This window comes from Myxocyprinus asiaticus, chromosome 7, assembly GCF_019703515.2.
Source record: "Myxocyprinus asiaticus isolate MX2 ecotype Aquarium Trade chromosome 7, UBuf_Myxa_2, whole genome shotgun sequence".
Lineage (NCBI taxonomy): Eukaryota > Metazoa > Chordata > Actinopteri > Cypriniformes > Catostomidae > Myxocyprinus > Myxocyprinus asiaticus.
In genome coordinates, this window is record NC_059350.1 from 37472463 (window position 1) to 37496559 (window position 24097).

Consider the following 24097-nt stretch of genomic DNA (forward strand, 5'->3'; position numbering starts at 1 on the left):
TTGCATCTACAATACACACTGCTCTCTCCCACATGGAAAAAAGGAACACTTATGTGAGAATGCTGTTTGTAGACTACAGCTCAGCATTCAACATCATAGTGCCCTCCAAGCTTGATGAGAAACTCCGGGCTCTGGGCTTAAACAGCTCGCTGTACAGCTGGATCCTGGACTTCCTGTCAAGCACACGCCAGGTGGTTAGAATGGGCAGCAACATCTCCTCATCACTGACCCTCAACACTGGAGCCCCACAGGGCTGTATTCTTAGCCCACTCCTGTATTCCCTGTACACACATGACTGTGTGGCAACACATAGCTCCAATGCCATCATTAAGTTTGCTGATGACACGACGGTGGTAGGTCTGATCACTGACAATGATGAAACAGTCTACAGAGAGGAAGTGCACACTCTGACTCGCTGGTGTCAGGAGCACAACCTCTCCCTCAACGTCAGTAAGACAAAGGAGCTTGTGGTGGACTTCAGGAGAAGAGAAAGAGAACACAGCCCCATCACCATCCATGGAGCACCAGTGGAGATAGTCAGCAGCTTCAAGTTCCTGGGTGTCCACATCACAGAGGAACTCACATGGTCCGTCCACACTGAGGCCGTTGTGAAGAAGGCTCATCAGTGCCTCTTCTTCCTGAGACAGCTTAGGAAGTTTGGAATGAACCGCCACATCCTCACACGGTTCTACACCAGCACTGTAGAGAGTATCCTGACTGGCTGCATCTCCGCCTGGTACGGCAATAGTATGTTTTTTGAAACGATTTGAATTATGGGGACACTAGAAATGTCCTCATAAACCACATTTATAGCATAATATTCTTGTAATTACCAGTTTGTAAACTGAAAAAAATTTCCTCATAAACCACCCAAACCCACCCACACACACACACACACACACACAACAGGGATAGTCTGACACTTACTACAAAGAGTAATGATTCTGAGAGTCAGCGGTTCTGTTATACTTCACTTTATGTGTATCAGTGTGTGTTTGTTTGTGTGGACTATTAACATGTGGCATGATGAAAGTGGTGGATAAAATATTATAGACATTTTTACAATGAGGATTCTTAAAGGTGTCTGTAGGTTTTGCTAAACTATATGCACCAAGTGGCATTGCAACAATAATTATTTCTTCCATAGAGATTTCCTAAACACTTTTACCATCCCTTCTACCCCATCTGCCACTGTCCAAACGAGGGCTACTCAGCTTTAGAAAGCTCAGGGGCCTACTCAGAATGTAGAAAAAATGTGATCTCGGTGATTTTGACCGTGGCATGATTGTTGATAGATAGACAGATCTATCACCACGGACCCCATATGGGTACCGGACCCCCGTTTGAGAAATTCTGTAAATTGTTAACTAAAAACAGCCATCTGGCTCCTAAGGGCTCTATTTTCGTGACTGCGCTAGAGGCAGTGCTACGCACAGCAACCGTACGCTGCATCTTATCAAATATTCATGAGAGTGCTAATTCTAAGTGCAATGTTCATGACAGCGCAAAACGCAAGTGGCAGTGAGTGGGAGTGCTTGCACTATCTGTGGCCGTATGGTGTATGTTGGTGTATTGTATGTTAATGAAGTGGTGCAAAGCGCAATTTTCTATTTTCCTGAGAAATAGGTCATTACGCTAAGACGTCAGAGACATCTATTCTCGGTGCAAAGTCTAAACTTGTTTAGTTCCTGCATTTGGAGTTTGGAGATTCCACAAGCAGGTGGTAATAAAGTTCATGTTCATACTCTGAAAATACAGACATAATACAAATTATGTCCCTGGCAATCACTGTTATACTTGCCATGATTTGAGTGTCAATAGTCAATATATAAGGAGCATAGATATATGCCTGACATTTAACAAGGACACAGTTAATCTGCAAGAAAAAGTAAATGTATATTTCTATTTTTCTAATGCGTTGCATAGAGCCCATTTACACTACCTTATTACTGCCTGCCTACTTATTTAAGTGTGACAAATTTGTACAGTGACGCAACTGATCATTAGACTTTAAACCCTGAAGATGGGGGTTCGAGTCCAGCAAAGTACACAAGTCGACATGTAAGCCAAATGCATCATAGAAGCACCATGAAATGATGTGGTTGCTTCAGCTATTGCATTTTCCATCTCAAATTTGCTTTTATGACACTATCGGTTAGGTTTAGGTGAAGGATTTAGAGTCGGGATGTAATTTAAAAATGCAAAAAATGTGAGGCTTTTAAGGTTAATGCTCTATCATCTCACATTTGCTTTTTAAGACACTATTGGTAAGGTTTCTATTAAAGGTTTAGGTTTAGGGTTTTTAGGTTTAAGTAGTTTTTCTTCATTTAATATTCCATAGAGCATTAACCTTAACCATCCTATTGCGTTCAGAATCTGCATAAACCTTTTGCATTCACGGGTCAATTTTGACTCGGTAAAATTCAAGCTTATAAATCATTCATATCCCGATGTAGAAACACTTTGTCATTTCAAAATAGACATTAACTATAACAAAACCAGTGAAGACATATTTTTTTATTAACATATCTGTGAAATTTGATCTAAATATAACATAATATACAGTACAATTTATATTAACATCTAATGTGAGAATTACTAGTAATTTGAATGAATTTCCTATTACTCATAACTGTTCAATACAATTTGGTGGGCAAAAGTTATAAAACCAATGTATTCTTTTTCAACTAAACTTCATCAAAACAACTGTACAACTCAAGTATACAATATTCATACTTCTTTACTGTGTTTTAAAGCAAAATCTACTCCATTTACTTGCATGAACTGCCGAATGTTGATGCGTGAGTATGCTGTAATCTGGTTCGGCATCAGATGGCTGCAAAGTAAAATGTGGACAATTTCCTCTTTCAGGCTGTGGCAGGATGAACGAGGCACAGCCAATTATTATCAGGTGCACAGTCCCACAAAGGGGGTGTTTTATTGTGACAATAGATAAAAGAGGAACATAATGGTGCGTGGTGTCTTCGGTGCAAGGGGCGGGGTGAGCGTGCTGGGGTATCTGTGTTTGTGAGTCCTGTGTTTAGTGAAGCTTCCGCGGAATACATGCGGTGATTGGCGCTCACTCGTTGCTGGAGTCTGGAATTGAGAGAGAGAGAGAGAGAGAGAGAGAGAGAGAGAGAGAGAGAGAGGAGAATTAGTGACATGCCTTGGAGTTAAAGCTCACCATCTTCCTCTTCCTCCAGCGTTTAAATCCTCTCCAGCTGATTGTTCACAGGTGATGCCGATCACCGTCTGCATTCCACGGTTGATTGGCAAATGAGCTCCAATTCCAGGGTGTCGGTGAAACGCACGGGATACTCACCACACAAGCCCTATTTAGACTACTATGTGCATTAACTTTTGTTCTCGGTACTCCCCCTTTAGACAGTACTACCTTTGATTTAGTTTATTAGTTATGTTTGTTACATCCGTCATGTCTGTTTTGTACAGGAATGTTTGTGTGTGTCTGTGTGTGACTGGATGTGTATGTGTGTGTATGTATGTAAATAAGATGCAGTCCCAGTGAGAGACAAAAAATGTGTATGAGAGAGTATGGGAAAGAGGCTAAATGTAAGTGAAGAGTTTATAAGAAAAAATCTACATAATATCATGTGTAAAGCCACAATTGATGCCTGGGTCAAAATTGACCCGTGAACACAAAAGATGTAACAATTTCTTTTTAAATGGTTATATATCTTAAACAATTGTATTAAAATATCTGAAAAAATGTATTATGTGTATTTTGATAATCTTGACAAAGTTCCAAAGTTTGGTTCCCATACTAAAAACTATGTGGTACTTAAAAATTATTATTTACCTCTCCCAGGTCAAAAATGACATGAACACAATAAGAGGGTTAAAAACATCATCTATTTGGGAGAACATTTAACTAGCTTTTAGCACCCCTCAGTGGACATTTAGCCTGGAAACTGCAAAGATATGTGAAATAAACCACATCATTTCATTTTGTAAAAATGTTGCCACAGTCACATAATTTCCAAGAGATCAGGCTGAAATAAATATATATTCTGCATATGCTGTGCACTGCATTGAATGAGCACTCTGCTATCTGTTATCTACTACACACACAGAGTGCATGCTCATGATACATGATGTTTTCAGTGTATGAGCAGCTGGTTTCAGACATTTAATTTGAAGTGCACAGCACATGCAGAATATATATTTAATTTATTCAATCAAAGCCTTTTGCCAAATAAAAAGCACACTAGCACACCTCACGATTTTATGAATTGTGCATTCAGACAGTCATTTTTTATCATAAATATATCAAATTCCATGACATTCCACGTTTTATAGTTCATTTCAGTTTTATGACAGCATTCAGCGATTCTAACAGTTTTCCGCATCGTGGAAATCATAGGGCTCTACATATGAAAGAAATTCTCTCTCAGCTAATGCGGTAGCCTACATTATACAGGGAACTAACCTGGTACATTATGGAAATATTAATTTAAAAAAGTTAACAACAGGGCCCAAACTACATAGTTCAAATGCAATATTTTTAACAGATATAGTAATCAACCCAACCAAACTGAAGTAAAATTATAAGATCGATCTTGGTATTTTAAGAAACTATGTTGGGATTGTTCAAATGAAGATCATGATTCATTAGAAAATCTATATTTTCTAATGATCCATACTTTGTCTTATCTTGAAACAGATGTGTCCTCAGCTGATATAAAAATACAATGAACTTTGCAGAATGATTCTTTTCAAATAAAAAATTGTAAAGGACAAAAAAGAACACATCGCATTTTTATTTTCAATTAAAGTACATTATCTTTGATCTCTTTAGGTCAACTGAGGCTGAATGTATCTGCTTAATAAAGAAAAGAGTGACAAAAAGGCAAGAGACATAATGCCTCTAGGTCAGATAACAGGACAGATAACAGGTGTGTGCTTTAAACAGATAGAGGATGTTGCAAAGAAGAGACTAAAATGTATCATATTGGTGCAGTTTCACACTTGCGTGCATGCGTGTTTGTTTGTTCCTCCTGTTTTCTCTATCTTCTATCAGACGCATTAACATTTCTGCCTGTTATGAGTAATCCCATCTATGGGAGCATTGAATCATTAAAATATTTTTGCCCTGGGAATAAGATTTGAACAGTGGCTGGACGGTTTCTGTCTCTCTGTAATGACTCCGGTAACTTCCAGAAAATTCCTATCATTTTTCCAGCTGACTGGGGGCCCGGTCACAATGTTTAATCCATCTCACCATCTGGGGAATAGAATGGCTATCTGGTCATTTCTCTTCTTGGTAGATAATGAGGTGGTTTTCCCTGCCCTCAAATAAAAGAATTACAGCGGTACTACATTATATTACGCAGAACTTTTTGATAAAGTACACACCTTGTTTCGATACTTTCGTGAAAATTGCTGAGTTTTAAAAGAGGCAAATGTCTCCTATAGTACTCTAAATTCTTGCCTTTTTTGTTTCTTAACAGCAGCTTACTGAAATTGTCTGATTTGTTGCAATATACAGTATCTGTGTTAGGGCTTTTTGGTAGAATTTGTCCACTTTGTTAAGACGCATAAGTGGTTCTTTATTAAGTGCTTCCTATATGAAGTGCACTTGAAAAGCTAGCAGGCAGAAATGGGATTAATCCAATCTTTGTCTCGGCCCAGTAATTGCAAAATGAACCCCAAGCCTTGGTAATTGGTTTTATGAAGAGCAGGGAAGAAAAAAGAGGAATCATCCTTTTTCTGCATACTGTATATTGATATGATGAAGTTATTAGTTTTTCAAAAATGATTTTAGGGATTTGTTCTGCATTAAGTTAGTTAATCCACTTTAAGATGTGCAGAGATGTACACGTATCTCCAGCTTTACTTCAGTGCTTAAAATTGTGATCAGTGGGATTGTTAAGAAGAGTGTTGGGTTTTATAATTTTCTATGTATTCTGGTGTTAGGGGAAATGGGACATGAAAGAGCATGTGTAGCATTTACATGTAATTGAGCTAAAGCTGGTGAATGTTCTTCAGCACACACTCACTTGTCTTCGCTGTACATGATATAGTGATTTTACATTCTTATGCTTCAGAAACATTTGATTTTGACACATAAGATTGTTCTGAAAGTGTTAAGTACTCATTTTAGGAGAGACAGGAAATGAAGGGGAGAAGTAGGATAAGTACATGACAAGAGCTGGAAATCAATCTTGCATCTCCAGCATAAGAGGCATTGCTCCCACAAGAGCTAACATTAGGGCTGGGTATCGGCAACCACTTCTCAAGATGTTGCAATACATCACAATATGTTGGATCGATCATTGTTGCGGCAAGTGTGTGAGAGAGACCCAGCCTATCGGCACAGCCCAAGTTGACACACATAAAACTGACACAATACACTTCAAGAGCAAACTCTAAACTTAACCCCTACTCAGATCAGGTAGATGTGAAATAAAAATTGACCCTATTTTACTTTCTTAATATATATTCCTGATCTTATTTTGCATGGATCATTGGTGAAAATATTCCAAGCAATAAATAAATAAAAAATATAATTTGTCTTTAAAATGTAGACTTTTTCCTGCTTCTGAATTTACTCTTCTTTTTGACTGATATAACATGTTACTTTTCAACCCTTCCCCTCCACCTGTTACATCACTCTGTTATATAGGGACTAGTCTTCATAAACTAGTCAAGTCTCGATTGATAAAATTGATTCCCACCCTACATTTTTTTCTGGTTGAATACCTTATTTAACTCATAAATACATCAAATTTCAAAGTCAAAGGGGTTGCAAATGGCGTTCCATTTTCCACATTGATTTTAACTCTATACTGTTCATTACCTCTTTGCTAAATTCAACATTTCCTTGTATATTTCCTAAAACAATCGTATTTATCTTAAAGGGTTATTTCACCCAAAAATGAATATCCTTCCATGATTTACTTACCTTTAAGCCATCTCAGATATGTATGACTTTCCTTCATCAGAACTGAAGTGAAGATTTTTTTAAGCACATTTCAGCTTTTTTTGTCCATACAATGGAAGTAAACAGGTACCATTAGACTGCTGGCTATTTGATGGTCCAAAAGGCATATTTAGGCAGCATAAAAGTAATTCACACGACTCCAATCGATGAATTAATGTCTTCTGAAGCAAATTGATAGGTTTGTGTAAAAAATTATTAGATAATTAAAACTTTATTAACTGTAAAAATGTGCTTCCTGCCAGCAGTCAACGCATCAGTGATGTAAGCGCAATGGCGCGTTCACGCGAGAAGTTGGAAGTGTGCACATTGAATACAACAGAGGAACGAACATCACGCAAGAGTTAGGTCATTTCAAACAGCAATACAGTGCTGGCAGGAAGCAATGATTTAAAGTTAAAAACGTTTTAATTATCGATTAGTTTCTTACACCAACCTATCGGTTTGCTTCAGAAGACATTAATTGATCAACTGGAGTCGTTTGAATTAATTTTATGCTGTCTAAATATGCCTTTTGGACCGTCAAATAGCCAGCAGTCTAATGGCACCTGTTTACTTCAATTTTATGGACAAAAAGTGCTGAAATGTGCTTACAAAAATCTTCACTTCGGTTCTGCTGAAGAAGGAAAGTCATACACATCTGGAATGGCTTAAAGGTAAGTAAATCATGAAAGAATTTAAATTTTTGGGTGAACTAAAGTGTAGGGTATTGACAACTGATTTATACTGTATTAGAACTCTATGCGTGGCTTATCTCCCTTTCTCTGTCTGCGCACCCGCTGCGTGTGTGTAAATAGAAAGAGAGAGAGAGAGAGAGAGAGAGAGAGAGAGAGAGAATGTGAGCTGTAAGAAAAAGGCACTTTTAAATGAAAGTATTTACGCAAATGTAACTCAGAACAAACACTTCGATGTTCGCAATACATATATCTGAAAATATCTATCTTAACCTTAACCAGCTTCAGTGAACTTGACAGTTGACATTCTGCTTGATCAGTTTGGCACAGTAGTAGAGGTACATTATGATATAGACATACTCGATCAGGCTTTCAAGAAGCAAGAAAATTTCCAGGCTCTAAATAAATAAAAATTACATGCAAGTTTGCATTGTAAGGCTTAAAAGGCAGATTTTAGATATACAGTACAAGTGGTGATTGAATGACCTATTAAATTTAATTGGCACACTGGAATGTTTAGGCATACGAATATGGTGGCGCAGTGGCTTCAATGTTACAACATCATCAGCAATCCAGTTCTATTATATAGATCAGTGGTATTGACACAGATTTCCTGATTTTATTCATTTCGATTCTGATTTCGAGCAGATGAGATTCCGATTCATTTGAGTATATTTCGATTATAATCAGCTAATGCTGATAATCGTACAGGGGACCTTCCAACAAGGTACATTGTGAAAATATTAATTTTACTACTTTTATTTTATCATTAGTTTTTCATAATTTCAGTCACATTTTAGCTTTTTAAAAATTCCACGTATTCCATCAACAAAACTGATGTCTTATTGCACATATTATATTGCAAATAAATATTTTACATTTATATTTTATACATGCATAATTTTTACTATTTACAAGTTGATAGATTAAGTGCTGAATCGGTACTGTCTCTTAAAGTGTTGTGGCAGCACAACAAGTGTCTCACAGTTGAGTCTCACGACATCGTGGTGTGATTCAAGTTAGATGTTTCTTTTTTGTTGTTTTTGAGCAACAACTGAAACAAAGGTTATTAAGAGACAATATTCAACGACAAATCGATTGCGTGGATCTCATCTTTGGACACGTTACAGGACTGAGTCAAACCAAACTTTTACTCTCAACACACAGTGAAAGGATATCAGTGCTAAACTTCTTTGCCACTATACTATATTGTAGAGGGTTATGATTATCAATCTTAGGATATTAAGAATCGATAATGGTATCGTTCAAATGAAGATCACGATTAGTCTGATTTTCTTTTTTTTTTTTTTTACCCAGCCCTGTTTAAGTGTTGTTGAGTATCAAGGCTGCAACAATTTGAAAGTGCACACCACATAACAAATTCCTAAGATTACAACACTGTAAAAACCAGTCAAGTCTAGGTTCAGACAGTTCACTGTCTCAGAAATGTGCAAGCTGTAAATATTTAGAAAATTCTAAAAACGAAAATGTTATTTTGTATTATGTAATTATGTTTGACCTGGTTGCATGGTTGTGAGATGTTCCATGCTCAGTTGAGGTGTGTTTGATTCGAAACATTAATTTACAACTGTCCAAATAAATTTGTCTGCCCTCTAGATTGGTCTGCTCTCTTATTAATTAAAAAAAAATAAAATAATAACATCATCTCCCTGAAAAATTTATTGGGACTTAGAATACAAACACAAAAACCCTTATCTTGTTGGCTTTGCAATCTCACCCATTGTACGACACAGTGCATCTTGAATTGAGATAATGTGTGGATGTTCAGGAAAAGCCTTCGAGCCACCTCATACATTGTATATCATCTAAAAATGGGTAGGTTATAAAAAATAAAAAAAATAATTTTTTTTTTTTTTTTGCACTTAATGGAAATATTCTTATGCTATAGGAATTTTTGCTGCTTGGCTGCTGTTCTCCTCCTACTGAGTCTTTAGCTTTAACTGAATCGTGACTTTTTTCAAATAAGGCTTAAGGGTTTGCTTGAGTCATGAAATGTTGCAGAGGCTATAGAATTGTAGCAGAACATGTTTATTAGAGCAGATCTTATTCTATCTGTACATTAAACCTCTTAAGTCTTTTACTTCTACGCCTCAATCTAAAACAATCACCAAAGAAAATTGCCAGTCCTTTTTTATGTGCCAATCCTGTTTACAATTATTTGAAAAGTTGGAAATTTCATAATTCAAAATTCATGTTTTTTTGTGAACTGGCTTTTAGAAGGTTTGTTTTAATTAGGGTAATAATAATCTTTTTTTTTATGACATTTTGCATAATAAAGGTTAGACTGTGCTGACTCGATTTTTGGTTGGCAGATCATTTTATGCAGATTTTTTTCTGTTTATTCGGGAGTCTCTTTAACTTCAAGCACTTTTAACACTGTGAACCTTTAAAAAGTTATGTTAAAAATGTTTTCATCAGGGCTGGGGTTTGTTTCCCAAATGCTTCGTTAGCCAACTATGGCCGCTAATTCCATTGTTACCAACATAGTTCAACGATGTGGTGTTTCCTGAAACCGTAGTTCCAACGAACATTCGCAGACAGCATCCAAAAATTGTGTGGTTGGAACTACAGCTCTTTACCTGTGGTTAGATGCATTGTTCCTTGTTAGTTTGCTGTGTAGACATCATTTGACTTTGTTCTATATTTTTATTCCATACTGTAAATATCTTTAATTCTGTCAAGACTTTGACCAAGTTTACATGTACAGCTTATTCTGGGGTTTTGCAGAAAGCTTTGTTCCAAAACGTCATGTAAAACGCGAATGCAGCCTTACGCTGTTTAAGGGATTAAAGCCAGTTAAGGGAAAGTGCATTAGCACCCACATTTTCTGTCGGAGAACATGGCTTATGTGTCCATGTTAACGCATAAGTGAAGTTCTTATATTTTTGAAGAGTTCCCATGTTCATATGTGCTCAAGTGTGTCAAGTGTATCCCAAAGACTTATATAGAGGGAAACCCCACTATTGCAGTGCAATGCATATGTTGAATTAAACAGTGCACGCCCTTTCATGTCTACAGCAGCCTTTTCGCATTAAACGGCATTATGGTGAACGTGTAAATAAGCTATTTTAATTTGATATCCATTTGATCTCCACAGACATTATTACTCCACTCCCTGCTTAACGGCATAAATGACAGCTCTATATTATTGAACCAACAGGGTTGGAACGACGGTTGTGCTAAATAGGTTTTACGATTTCAGGAAACAGTCGTGACTAGCTAGTTCATTTCTCCAATGATGCATCACACCGTTGTTTGGAGGTCCAGAACTATTGTATAAGAATCCTTACCATGGCATTTAAAATAATAAAGGTCAGACCATACTGACTGAATCTTGAATGATGGAATTCCTATATTAGGGGATTAATTCCTTTATTCTGATGTAATCGTTCCCAAATTTGAGCAACAGTTTTTGGTTGTCAGATCCTTTTTTGTAACAGCTTCTGTTTGTCTAGTGAAAAAAATACCAGTACCTGATCTAGCAGTTATGAAGACTGCAATAGCTTTCTTTTCTTTGCCTGAAGGCAGGTCATAAACCTTCACACCATCACACACACAGGCATACAATTGCTGATCAAGCCTTATATTGGGCACCAGGCCAAAGCTCTAGCCATGCCTCTTCTGATATTTCCCTATTGATGGTGATTCCAGAGAAGCTAATGGTACATGGAAGGTGTTGCCTCTCTTGATAAAGGAACTGATTGCTTAGCTACTTGTTTCAGAGCACATACATGTTCTTATGTTATATGTGTGTGCTTGTAGGTAAAAAGAATTTCTTTTTTTTTCTGGTGTCGTGATCCGCTTATCTTCACTACACGTGCACACACATACACACACGATCGCACACACACTGCAAGCACATCAAAAGTCAATTACGTGTGATGTAAAGACTGGAAATTGAGAGTACCTTGGAGTAATGGACATTTTTCAATTTCTAAGCCCCTTCAACCACTGAGATTTACTGCAGCTGTTATGATGTACCTTTTCCTCAAGTGAGCTGCATCATAAAACTCCTCACTTGGAGTGGGAATTACTCCCAACCTCCTGACACTGAGCACCACTTTAAGGTTGATTGTCCTGAAATCATGGACTCATACCAAGGAATGTTTTGAAAACAAGTGTTTTATTTATTGTTTATGGCCAATAAATGTGCTTAAAGCTTTTCTAGGAACTTATCCAACCCAAATCACAACCATTACTCACAGCAGCAAAAAAGGGCAACAGATACTGTATTGTTCCGTATGACCCTTAGTGATCTCCATTTCAGATGACCTTAGTGCATTCTGACCATTGGACATGTGTGTGTTTCTTACCAAGCTATATTTTGGGGCAATTTGCTGACAACATCCCTAGAAGTTAATCAATTATATTAAAATTGTATACACATAATTATATATATATATATATATATATATATATATATATATATATATATATATATGAGAGAGAGAGAGAGAGAGAGAGAGAGAGAGAGAGAGAGAGAGAGAGAGAGAGAGAGAGAGAGAGATACACCGATCAGCCACAACATGAAAACCACCTGCCTAATATTGTGTAGGTCCCCTCATGGTGCCAAAACAGCACCAGGCTGGTTTGAGTATTTCTATAACTGCTGATCTCCTAGGATTTTCTAGCACAACAGTCTCTAGAATTTACTCAGAATGGTGCCAAAAACAAAAAACATCCAGTGAGCGGCAGTTCTGTGGATGGAAATGCCTTGTTGATGAGAGAGGTCAACAGAGAATGGCCAGACTGGTTTGAACAGACAAAGTCTACGGTAACTCAGATAACTGCTCTGTACAATTGTGGTGAGAAGAATAGCACCTCAGAATGCTATTCTGAGATGCGGGTTGGCACTGTTTTGGCGGTACAAGGGGGACCTACACAATATTAGGCAGGTGGTTTTAATGTTGTGGCTGATCGGTGTATATATATATATATTATTTTTTTTTTATATTATTTTAACCCAATAAGCATTCAAAAAATAGATCAATTAGACAAAGCTTTTTTTTTGGGAATGATCTCAAAGAGAAAAGTGGTGGTTCATAATGAAATCTAAATTTAGAAAACTAAATGAACCCTTTTCAAAGATTCTGATGATACGTTTCTGCCTTACTAGTTGTGTAAATCTACTTTTTAAATGTTACTTTTTAAAAACGCTCGACTCCAGCATTTCCGGGTTCTTTTGCCACCACAGAAAAAAAGTGTTGTCAATGGGCGCTTCATTTAAATTGAGCAAAAAAAGCCCAAACAGTGTTGAAACACCCCGTTACCAGATTATTGGAAATTTGGCCATCAGGATCGTTGGATCGGGAAAAACTCAGGATTTGACATAATTTATGACATTTCATGAATCACCATCATTGTTATCGCATCTGCTCTAATAAGACCCACTTACCGTGTAGCTTCTGTTGGTAGACTTGAACTTTTCATGAAGGAATCACCCAAACTCTTTTCGCAAAGAGCTGTTTTTAATTTTCAAAGTACAATCGTTGTGACAGATATGAGGACAAATATAATCTAATGGGAGGAACAAAACCCCGTCTCCACCATCACAGTGCATTGGCTACTGTTTGTAAAAGGTTATGCAAATAAAAATAATGTTATACTTCTAAAATAATTTCTTTGCATTTATTTTTTACTGCAGTAAGTACAGTACATGTTTAATTGAAAACAGCTGTTAATTGGTTTGAATTTTGAATGATGATTTTGAAGTCAAATATTATTATTTACTGTAAGTAGACAAATAATTTAAGCATTAAAAGCTCATATTGTATATCTCATGGTTGTTTTCATTTCATTGTGCCACATTTCTCAGGATTTAGAAGTAAATTAAATGTGTGAATATGTGTTTTCATCAACCTGTTACATGTCCAATATAATAATACATTCCTATTGAACCAAGTTCAAACTTGTTTTGTTGATAGTTTAAAAAGAAGCTACATATATACACATATATAGCATGGTTGCCTGATGTGACATCATGATAATTTAATCTATAACATTATTCTCTGTGTTATATTACCTGGCATTAATTATAGTACTACTACTACTACTACTACTACTAATAATAAAAAGTCTGAATCCGGAAATGTGAAAAGGGTCCTTAAACATCTTTTATTTTATTTTTTTAAATGTTTAATATTTACTTTTAAGGGCAGGGTAGGGTTAAGGTTTAAGTTGGGGTTAATCGGTCTAAATTATAATTGACCTTTATTTAAAACAATCACTGGGTACAAAATATGGGTACGTGTGTGTGTGCGTTTGTGCCATTTTAGGCTCATTTTTGAAAGCTAGTTAGTGTATGTGGAAATGTGTGTGGCCACTGAGCGCATTAGTTATTTTGTGTCATTAGTATCAGATGTATGTGTTGTGTGTGTGCGTGCTGAATAGACCCATATGCAGTACTCTCTGTAGAGCTGATGAAGTGAAATGAAAAAAAAACTTTTGTCCTGACCCTCATAATACACTCAGCTCTTCAGCCTGTGGCCTAACAGTACACGCACACACACACACACACACACACACACACACACACAATGAATAAGAGAAATGTTTAAAAAGGCATGCTTGACTTCTCCTTGCTCTACTGTCAGCAGTTACCCTGTACATTCTTATCTGTTATTCACTTAGAGTGCAACACAATTTTCCCCACTGCTCTAATAACCGTAACACACAGAAGCCAGGGGCTGCTTTTATTCCAGAAAGTAAACTGTATGTTTCTTGATCCTGGTTCTGGTGACCCATTTCAAAAATTATTTATTTTTGGGGGATTTTTCCCCTTTTTCACCCAATTTGGAATGCCTAATTCCCAGTACGCTTTTAAGTCCTTGTGGTCGTGTAGTGATTTGCCTCAATCCGGGTGGTGGATGATGAATCCTAGTTGCCTCTGCGTCTGAGACCATCAACCCGTGCATCTTATCACGTGGCTTGTTCAGTGCATTGCCACGAAGACACAGCGTGTGTGGAGGCTTCACACCATCCACTGCGGCATCTGTGCTCAACTCACCACATGCCCCACTGACAACGAACCACATTATAGCGACCACAAGGAGGTTACCCCATGTGACTCTACCCACCCCAGCAACTGGGCCAATTTGGTTGCTTAGGAGACCTGGCTGGAGTCACTTAGCATGTCCTGGGATTCGAACTAGCGAACTAGTGAACTCCAGGGGTGGTAGCCAGCGTCTTTTACCACTGTGCTACCCAGGCCCCCCCCATTTCAATTTTTTTTATGTCAGATTATTTGAATCACGGTGTTAGATAAGAGGAACATGCTAAATTTGCTTTGAGCATTTGATTGAGCGCTACATGTGCACAGGTTCATTATAAATAGATTAATTAATCAATTAACCCGAATTAGGTGAGAAAACATCTGTGAACACATCTTTCCAAATATTTTGAAGACACCTGTAAGTAGGAGTGAAATGGTATATGATTTTCACAGTATGATAACAGTCACAAAAATACCATGGTATCACTGTATTAAGGTGCATTGTTACTATAATATTATCAGTGGTTTAATGCTTAAAGTTATAGCTAAATTTAGACTACTAAAAGACATTTTAATTGTATGCCATGCTGTCAAACATATTTTTTGATTTATCTTTTTAAGAAACTGAAATTGAATTTAGTAAAAACAAAAACCTCGCACAGCTGTTTAGTGAATTCGCTCCACAGTGTTTGAAATCATGTCATATTATCTAAAACCTTGCTAAGGTAATTCTAATGTATAAATCTAATACTAAACATGCTTCTGGCATCTGCAGTTTCATACTGTACTGTGGTGTGAGTGTGTGCACATGCTAATTTGTTAATATGTGTGCCCTTGTCTCTCAGTTTAACTCCACACTGGCAGCGTTATGGTTGGAGAGTTGGGGTCTTTGAATATGAACACTGTTTGCTGAAGAGAGTTAATCAGGCAGATAATTGTGCACACAGTCCTTCATGTAACACCTTGTTGCCTCTGAGTGCAGCACTATACCCAATGACTGAAAACTAGTTGACCTTGGCTTTGCATCTGTGTCCTTGGGGGACATATTCATTCATGCAGAAAAGGCTGTGACAGTAAAAAAAAAAACAATTTCTATTCAGTTGCCTAAATAAAATTCACTTTCAATCAATACATCCACTCTCTCTTTTTAGCCTGTATATGTGAACCTCTGAGGTGTCACGGTTTGAAGCAGAGATGGGAGACGTTGGATCTACACGCAGGCTTTTAATGAAGGTGATGAATGTTATATAAAATAACGTGGAGATATACAAAGAACCAAACAATATAAAAAACACATTAACAACGATCTAGGAACATACTAGGTAACATAAGAACTGACAAAGAGTGATAAAAACCAGAGGGTATATATACAAACTGGTGCTTGATGAAGAAATAGGGAACAGGTAACAGGTGAGGAAGATGGGGAACAGATGGCTGTGATGAGGGCAGTGCAACATGGGAAATGCAGTTTGTGGCAAACTAAAAACAGAAGACAAAAACCATATCAAAATAAGAGTCCTTATGAACAGAATGGTGACTAACTGTGACAGAACCCCCCCAAAGGGTGACTCCTGGTGCCCAAAGACGGATGAGGAGGGCAGGATGAGGCAGATGACAAGGAAGGGTCCAGGGGTCTATATTGAGGCCAAGGAGGAATCTACAGATGATCTGATGGCCAGGGAGGCGACCACAGGGCAGGGAGTGGGTCAGGAGGCCTGGGGGGCGGCCACAAGGCAGGGACGGGGTCAGGAGGCCTGGGGGGCGGCCACAGGGCAGGGACAGAAGGCCTGGGGGGTGGCCACAGGTTAGGGACAGGAGGCCTGGGGGGCGGCCCCAGGGCAGGGACAGGGTCAGGAGGTGAGGGCCATCGTACTGGATGGAACCAGCAGAGGAGGAAGGGCCATCGTGCTGGACTGAACCAGCGGAGGAGGAAGGGCCATCGTGCTGGACGGAACCAGCGGAGGAGGAAGGGCCATCGTGCTGGACGGAACCAGCGAGTCCATGATGCTGGATGGAACCAGCGGAGTCAAGGGGCTGGACGGAACCAGCCAAGGAGGAAGAGTACTCAGGGTGGGCACAAGGATGGGAACCAACTCCAGATCTAATAGCGCAGTGAGAGCTGGCTCTGGGATGGACGAGGCTTGCAGCGCTGGCTCTGGGGCGGACGAGGCTTGCAGCACTGGCTCTGGGGCGGACGAGGCTTGCAGTGCTGGCTCGTTGGCCGTGGCAGGTGTAGGCTCGTTGGCTGTGGCAGGCCTGGAGCAAGGGGCCGTGGCAGGTTGTGGGGGCGTAAAAGGTGAGACACAAAGTTCCAAGAGCCGCATCCACGTATTCCCACAGTGTCCAGTGAGGATCCGCCGGAGACATCCATGTCTTTAGTACACTATTTAGACCGGCTCTGAAGAAAATCACCAGAATGCGGTCATCATAGTGCACTAAATTAGCCAGTTCGAGAAACTCACAGACATGATCCTCCACTGGACGGTCCCCTTGCATGAGGAGGAGAATCTTAACAGCCACTGGATCCATTTGAGGTCAGTTCTTCTGTCACGGTTTGAAGCAGAGATGAGATGGGAGACGATGGATCTACACGCAGGCTTTTAATATAGGTGATGAAGGTTATACAAAACAACGTGGAGATATACAAAGAACCAAACAATATAAAAAACACATTAACAATGATCTAGGAACATACAAGGTTACGTATTAGGTAACATAAGAACTGACAAAGAGTGATAAAAACTAGAGGGTATATATACAAACTGGTGCTTGATGAGGGAATAGGGAACTGGTGAGGAAGATGGGGAACAGATGGCTGTGATGAGGGCAGTTCAACATGGGAAATGAAGTTTGTGGTAATAACAGAAGACAATAACCATATCAAAATAAGAGTCCTTATGAACAGAACGTTGACTAACTGTGACATGAGGCAGAATACTGTTATTAACCTTTTCATGAGTAGGGTCTAAATTCCCCTGCAGTGCCCCCTGGAGCGAATTATTTTTGCACATGACACTGCACAGCTGGTAGAGGTGGGCAGAGTGTAAAGGAGTATTTTATTTATTTATTTAATTTTAAAATAAAATACTGTATATAATATAGTAAACATGTGAACAAATGAGTTTTGTCTGCTGTACTGTATTTGTTTTATTTATTTCATTTTTATAGCTGTAAAAAACAAATGAACAAATAATATCAGCAGTCCGGTTTGCCTATATGCACTATTTGACTTCTCAGACATTGTGTGTTTGTGTGTGTGTGTGTGTGTGTGTGTGTGTACATATTTATATTACATTGTAGGGACCAAATGTTCCCACAAGGATAGTAAAACCTGAGATCACCTACCTTGTGGGGCCCAGCCAGGGAAATGGCATATTAAACATACTAAACGATGTTTTTTTGAAAACATAAAAATGCAAAAAGGTTTCTGTGAGGGTTAGGTTTAGGGTTAGGGGATAGAAATTATCGTTAGATCTGTATAAAATCCATAAAATGCATGGAAGTTTATGGAGAGTCCCCACAATTATATGAAAACAAGTTTGTGTGTATGTGTGTGTGACAAGCGCTAACGTAAACAGACTTGGCTGTCTGCATTGGATAATCACGCTCAATCAGCATGATTTCACTGTTAGTATACGAGTTTTAAACTGTTATCGTGGTGCTTTTGTAAGAGTTTAGCTGTCTGTTTCAGAAAACAAATGTATTATATGCCTGAAAAGACTGTTTGAGTGAATGAAAACCGCATCTGCACCTAATAAGTAGACGTGGCTGCATGCATGGGAAGATCACGTTTAGATACGATGGCTGTGCATATACAAGCTGTGAACAGTTATCGTGGTACTTTGGTGACAATTAGGCTGTTTGTTACATAAAATAAATATATTATGTGCTTGAAAAGACTCTTTGAGTAGCTGTTTGTTTGATGAATAAAAACCACTACTAATGTTAACAAATGGCAGCATGCATCAGAGGAAGATCAAGTTTGATGTATTGACTGTGCGTATAAGAGCTGTAAACTTTTTATCATGGAACTTTGGTGACGAGTTGGATGTATATACACTATATGGCCAAAAGTTTGTGGACACCATATGTGCTTGATGAACATTTGATTTCAAAACCTTAGGCATCAATTTCCCCCTTTGCTGTAATAACAGCTTCCACTCTTCTGGGAAGGCTTTCCACTATACTATATGTAGTAACATGGCTGTTCCAGTTCAGCCCAAAAGTGATCAGTGTGGTTCAGGTCTGGGCTTTGTGCAGGCCAGTCAATTTCTTCCACGCCAGACACAGTAACCATTTCTTTATGGACCTCACTTTGTTCACAGGGGCATTGTCATGCTGGAACAGAAAAGGGCTATCCCCAAACAGTTGCCACAAATTTGGAAGCACACAAAGCCCAAGCCATTACATAAGGAAACATTAAGATTTTTCTTTACTGGATTTAATGGAGTAACCAAATTCGTTAATTAGAAGGGGGTGTCCACAAACTTTTGGCCATAAAGTGTATATAAAATAAATGTATTCTGTAGTTTAAAAGACTGTATGAGTAACTGTTAAAGCGAATATAAATTACAGACGCTTGACCAGTGCAGCCTGTGTCAGCACGAAAGCCGATTTGAATCCGGCAGCTTGTAACATAACTGGCTGTTGCAGAAACACATATGTTTGACGCTACTCTGCGGGGCCCAGATATTAACCGTCACTTATGTGTGACGGCACGTATGAAAGGGTTAATATTCAAACTCAGCCATCAAAGTGCTCCTTTTGTTTTCAGACAGTCTCAGATTTTCCCATCACATATACAAAGAGAGAGAGAGAGAGAGAGTGAGGGACAAAAGTAGTTCATCGTTACTGTCTGACTGCCTTTCTCGTACATAAACATGATATCAGTATCAGCCCAAATCTAATAACTTGAGTCAGGCTCCACTATGGTAGACTGCATAGGTGAAAGGGCTTTTGCTGACACAGTAATCAGCATTAGGAAAGAAAAAAATAGAAGACTATTTCTGTCACAGGTTCCCTGTCCTTTTTCTTCAGAGAGAAACACATTAAGGGAACACAGTCCTCTGTGGGTACTGAAAATGGAGATTAAGTGGTTGATAATTAACTGAAAACCCAGAGCAGAGGTGCCCAAACTTTTTCCTACGAAGGGCCAAAAATCAAACTTGATTGAGGGCCATGGGCCAAAAGAGAACATTGCATTATAACAACATAGCATTTTTTTACCTTTACAAAGGTAATTTTTTTCTAGCCTTATGACTCCATCATCATTTTTTGTGAAATACTTTAATTTAAACTGTTTAATTTTATACACTGAACTGATGCAAAGCATGAGAAGTGGAGTGGCCGGAGTGCCTGTGCGCGTTTATGGTGCGAGCATCCTCCACTGACTCAGGAATATCTGCACAACGGATGGCACGAAACAAATAATGTTCAGCAAAAATTCAAATGAAGAACGCGATGGATATTTTAATTTGGAACTATGTCAGATTGCAGGGGATTCAGGGGTGTTTCTCTTCACCATGCAGCTGGTACATCACGCAAAGCATTATTACTATTTCTGACTTGCTTGCAAATATGCTGTATTATGAATAATGAGGGAGCACCAAGATATGAAATGCGTTCGCTGTCATGCACTTACAATGTTAACAGCTTTGTTGATTATAAACAGGAACGATATCGTTTTATCACATCGCTCGCTTACAAAGACGTGGTATAACGGCATTTGCATGTTGAATTAACAGGTTTAGAAACGTTTATACATCTGTATATGTTCAGTATTTATGCGACAAAGCACTTTCTCACTGCATGTGCGCTTACACTTCTGACATCTGCACGAGAGAGAAAGTGAAAGACAGAGTGGATTTACTCACACAGCTACAGTTTGATACAAAAACAAGTTTATTGATTTGATTTGTTCATCTGTATCTATTAGTTTACTAATTTGCAGCTGCACTGTAAAGTGAATAAAAGTGTGCAGGAATTTCCCACATTATGATTGTGGAAATTGTGGGAATTATTAGCTGAATTTCAGACTCTGCAATCTGTATTATATTAAAATATTAAAGTTGCCCTGGTTCCCCTCCTTTATGATTTAATTAAACAAAAAACATTACTCTGCAATCTGCTAAATTAATGCAATGAAAAGCTGCGTCAATAACATTTATTTATTTATTTATTTATTTCAGTTTTTTCCACTCTTGTCATATACGTCAAGGCGGGCCAAATCAAAGGTCAGTTGGCCCGCGGGCCTTAGTTTGGGCATCTCTGACCTAGAAGTTTTCAATTTATTGACAGTAATTGGAGCCATTGTAAAAGTTACATTCAGAGCAGCCCATTGGCTGCTTTCCACTCGAGTCATTAGCATTTCAATTTGACAAAGGTCTATTTTCTATGCTTTTACTGTTTATCAATGTAGTGTTAAGTAATCTCACTCTTTTATTGACTTACACCCACACAAAGAGGCCCTCTTAAGGTGCAATTCTGTGCTATGTCATGCAGAGAATTGAAGAGTTACTTAACCATCCACAAGACGGTTGCCGATTCATGCAGAAAAGGCATGTTATTGAATTAAATTTGGTCATGCTAGTATGCTTGAAGTTTACATGCTCAGGTCGTGGAATCCATTAGAAAAAACTTTTCACTCAAATCAATTTGAAAGACTTTTCCCATCTTAAAAGCAGAAGTGAAGTGATCTAGAACATTGTTTATATGTAAAGTGGAGTGACATTTATGGTAATGTATTTCTGCACTTTTTTAGAATCTTAATTGTAAAGTAGTGGTGTGTAAATGTAATGTATGCATGCAATTACACTACTGTCTTCCTCTGTTGATGCATCTGTAAAATGGCACGCCTTGACATATTGAAATGTATTTATATTCGTGAGGTGTTTAACATACATTAACATACATTATCCTGAAGGTTATGCATAATGACCTGCCGGAAGGGAGGAAGGGAATGTGGATCCCATTTTGACCTTGTCGAAATGGTGACCTGTTGACCCATGCCTTCCCGAGCTCTGACCCTAGGCTTTCCTGTCTAATTGAGCCAACATGCCATCACTAGGATATTGGCTGCTCCTGACTAGTTGGGGCATGCCTGAAGCAGCCCTGACCTTTAACATTTGCGATGACCATTCCATACATAAGATGAAAAGCCCTGAAAAGAGAAGATGATATTCACATGTTAATGTGAATCGCTAAGGCTGGAAGATTATGGAGTGTTTAGTGGTGAGAGGAAATGTCAGAGTCCATTTGTTTAAGGGCAGTCCCGTGCTCATTAAAAGGACTGAGACTCCATTGGCCACTCTACTAGAGGTATCTGTTCAGTAATACACTTCTGTCACTTGTCAGGCAGTCCACATTCTGAAATCCCACAAGAGAAAACAATCCTGGAAAGGAGTTTGGGACCCAACTGGAAAGAGTAATAGGGGAAAAGAGGAATGTCTTGCTAGAGCCAGAGTCCTATCTCCCTGTAAGTGAAATAAAATAGTTTGAGTGACACCTTAATCGGTCTGATAACCCAAACTGTTGGATTGGCAGCAAAGCCAAGCCAATGGCTTTACATTCCCCAGAGACTTGACAGTCTGACTTTGTCAAGGACAATTCTTTGATTTCTTCCAATCCTCCTTCTGTACACATGGAAGAAGGCTGCCTAGCCTCCATCATCTTTCCCTCTTAGTCACAAACAAGCTGAGTGCACCGGAGAAAGTCATCATGGAGACAACCCAAGCAACCTCAGCTGTCAGTGCGCATCAGAACCTAACCTGTAATGGCCCCATCTGAGGTCCAGAGTCTAAGACAAACCCTGACTGCTGGGAGATTTAAAACAGACTTGTGTAGTAAATATTTAGATAGGTAGAGGTTCAGATTCAGCTAGAGATCAGCAATACCTTTTAAGGAATAGTTCACCCACAGCGAAAACTCTTGTCATCATTTATTCACCTGCATGTTGGACAGTGTTAACTAAGTTACTCAAAAAGTAATTACTTCTCTGAAAATTTTTATCAGATTAATGGCTGATTACTTTCTTGAAAAAGTAATCACATTACTAATTACTTTTCAGTTACTTTCTAAAACATTTTTCACAGAATTCAAAATAATGTCAATATTTATAGTTCATATTGTATATGTATTATAAACAAATAATTAGGGTTGTGAATCAATTTAATCACATTTTTCTGTGATTAATTGCGATTAATCATTGTAAATGTTACATTAAAACAAACATTAAAATATAATCATAATACTGTTTATTTACTTTATACTTTGTCTCAATGAACTTGCGAGAAATTGGTTAGTCATCATTTATTTGAATTATTTTAGTTTTTTGAGGATGGAGATAAACTAGACAGATTTTTTACCATTATAAATCTTTGATACAAGTATATTTATACATGCCATAAAATCAGTGGGCATTCTGTAATTTGAAGTTGGGCAAAATCTTCTGTCATTTTCCAGTGGACTTTTTAATAATAGGATCAAATGGGCAGATTCAATTCATATCAAGCTTTGTTGGCAAGATAAACTTAAGTGTAAATTTCCAATGCATTATTACAAACTATACATACAGATATAAAACAGATTGAATGCTGAAGTTTAATTTGTTGAAAATCTCAAAACTGTTATTTTCTCTGGCTGCCGTTAAGTCTCTTTTGCTCAGTCTCGCTACTGGTTCAGTAATAATGCAGTAAGTAAACGTTTTCAGGCAATACAAAGAGATACGGCAGCTTGCCAGTAAATCCGCTCCCATGTTTATTATGCTTGCGTAATGAATAAACGTGCACTGCTCCACACTATCAGACTATGAGTCGAGGGTGTACCTCTTGGAAATGTACAGTATATATGCCAATTGTAGCAACAGGAAGTGGGGAAAAACAGTAATTGCGTTATTTTTTAACACGTTAAACAGTCAACTATTAATCGCTGAAATTAACACGTTAAATCTCCCAGCCTTACAAATAATATTGTTTTAGAAATGTGTTACCCAATTTGTGTATTTAAAAGTAATTAAGTTTATGTCAGGGTTATAAGTGTTTTGTCCATGCCATGTTTGTTCCTGTTTCCTTGTCATGTGAACTTGTCATGTGGTCCCCTGGTCATGTGATTTCATGTTTCCCTCCATGTTCATGTGTCTTGTTTTCATTGGTTTATTGTCTTGTTACCTTGTTATCAGTTCTGTCTTGTCATTGGTTATCATTGTCATGTTTCTCTCTTGTCCATGTATTTAAGCCTCATGTTTGCCATTGTCCATTGTCAGGTATTGTTAATTTAAAATTGTTTGTGAGTGTAACTTTGTTAGATTGTTCATGTCATGTCAAGTCATGTCAAGTCAAGTCAAGTTCATGTTTTTGTATTTTGTTCACGTTGGGAGTTACGGATTTGGAATTTCACGTTTGATAATAAAACTGCACTTGGGTTCATCACACGTCACCAGCGACAATGTTACAGAAT

At 38.1% G+C, this 24097-nt stretch overlaps 1 protein-coding gene across 1 annotated transcript in view; it reads left to right on the plus strand.

Annotated features, from left to right (window-relative positions):
* The window catches only part of mtnr1aa (melatonin receptor 1A a), a 90369-nt gene that overhangs the window by 53181 nt on the left and 13091 nt on the right, over window positions 1-24097 (plus strand). The window lies entirely within an intron of this gene.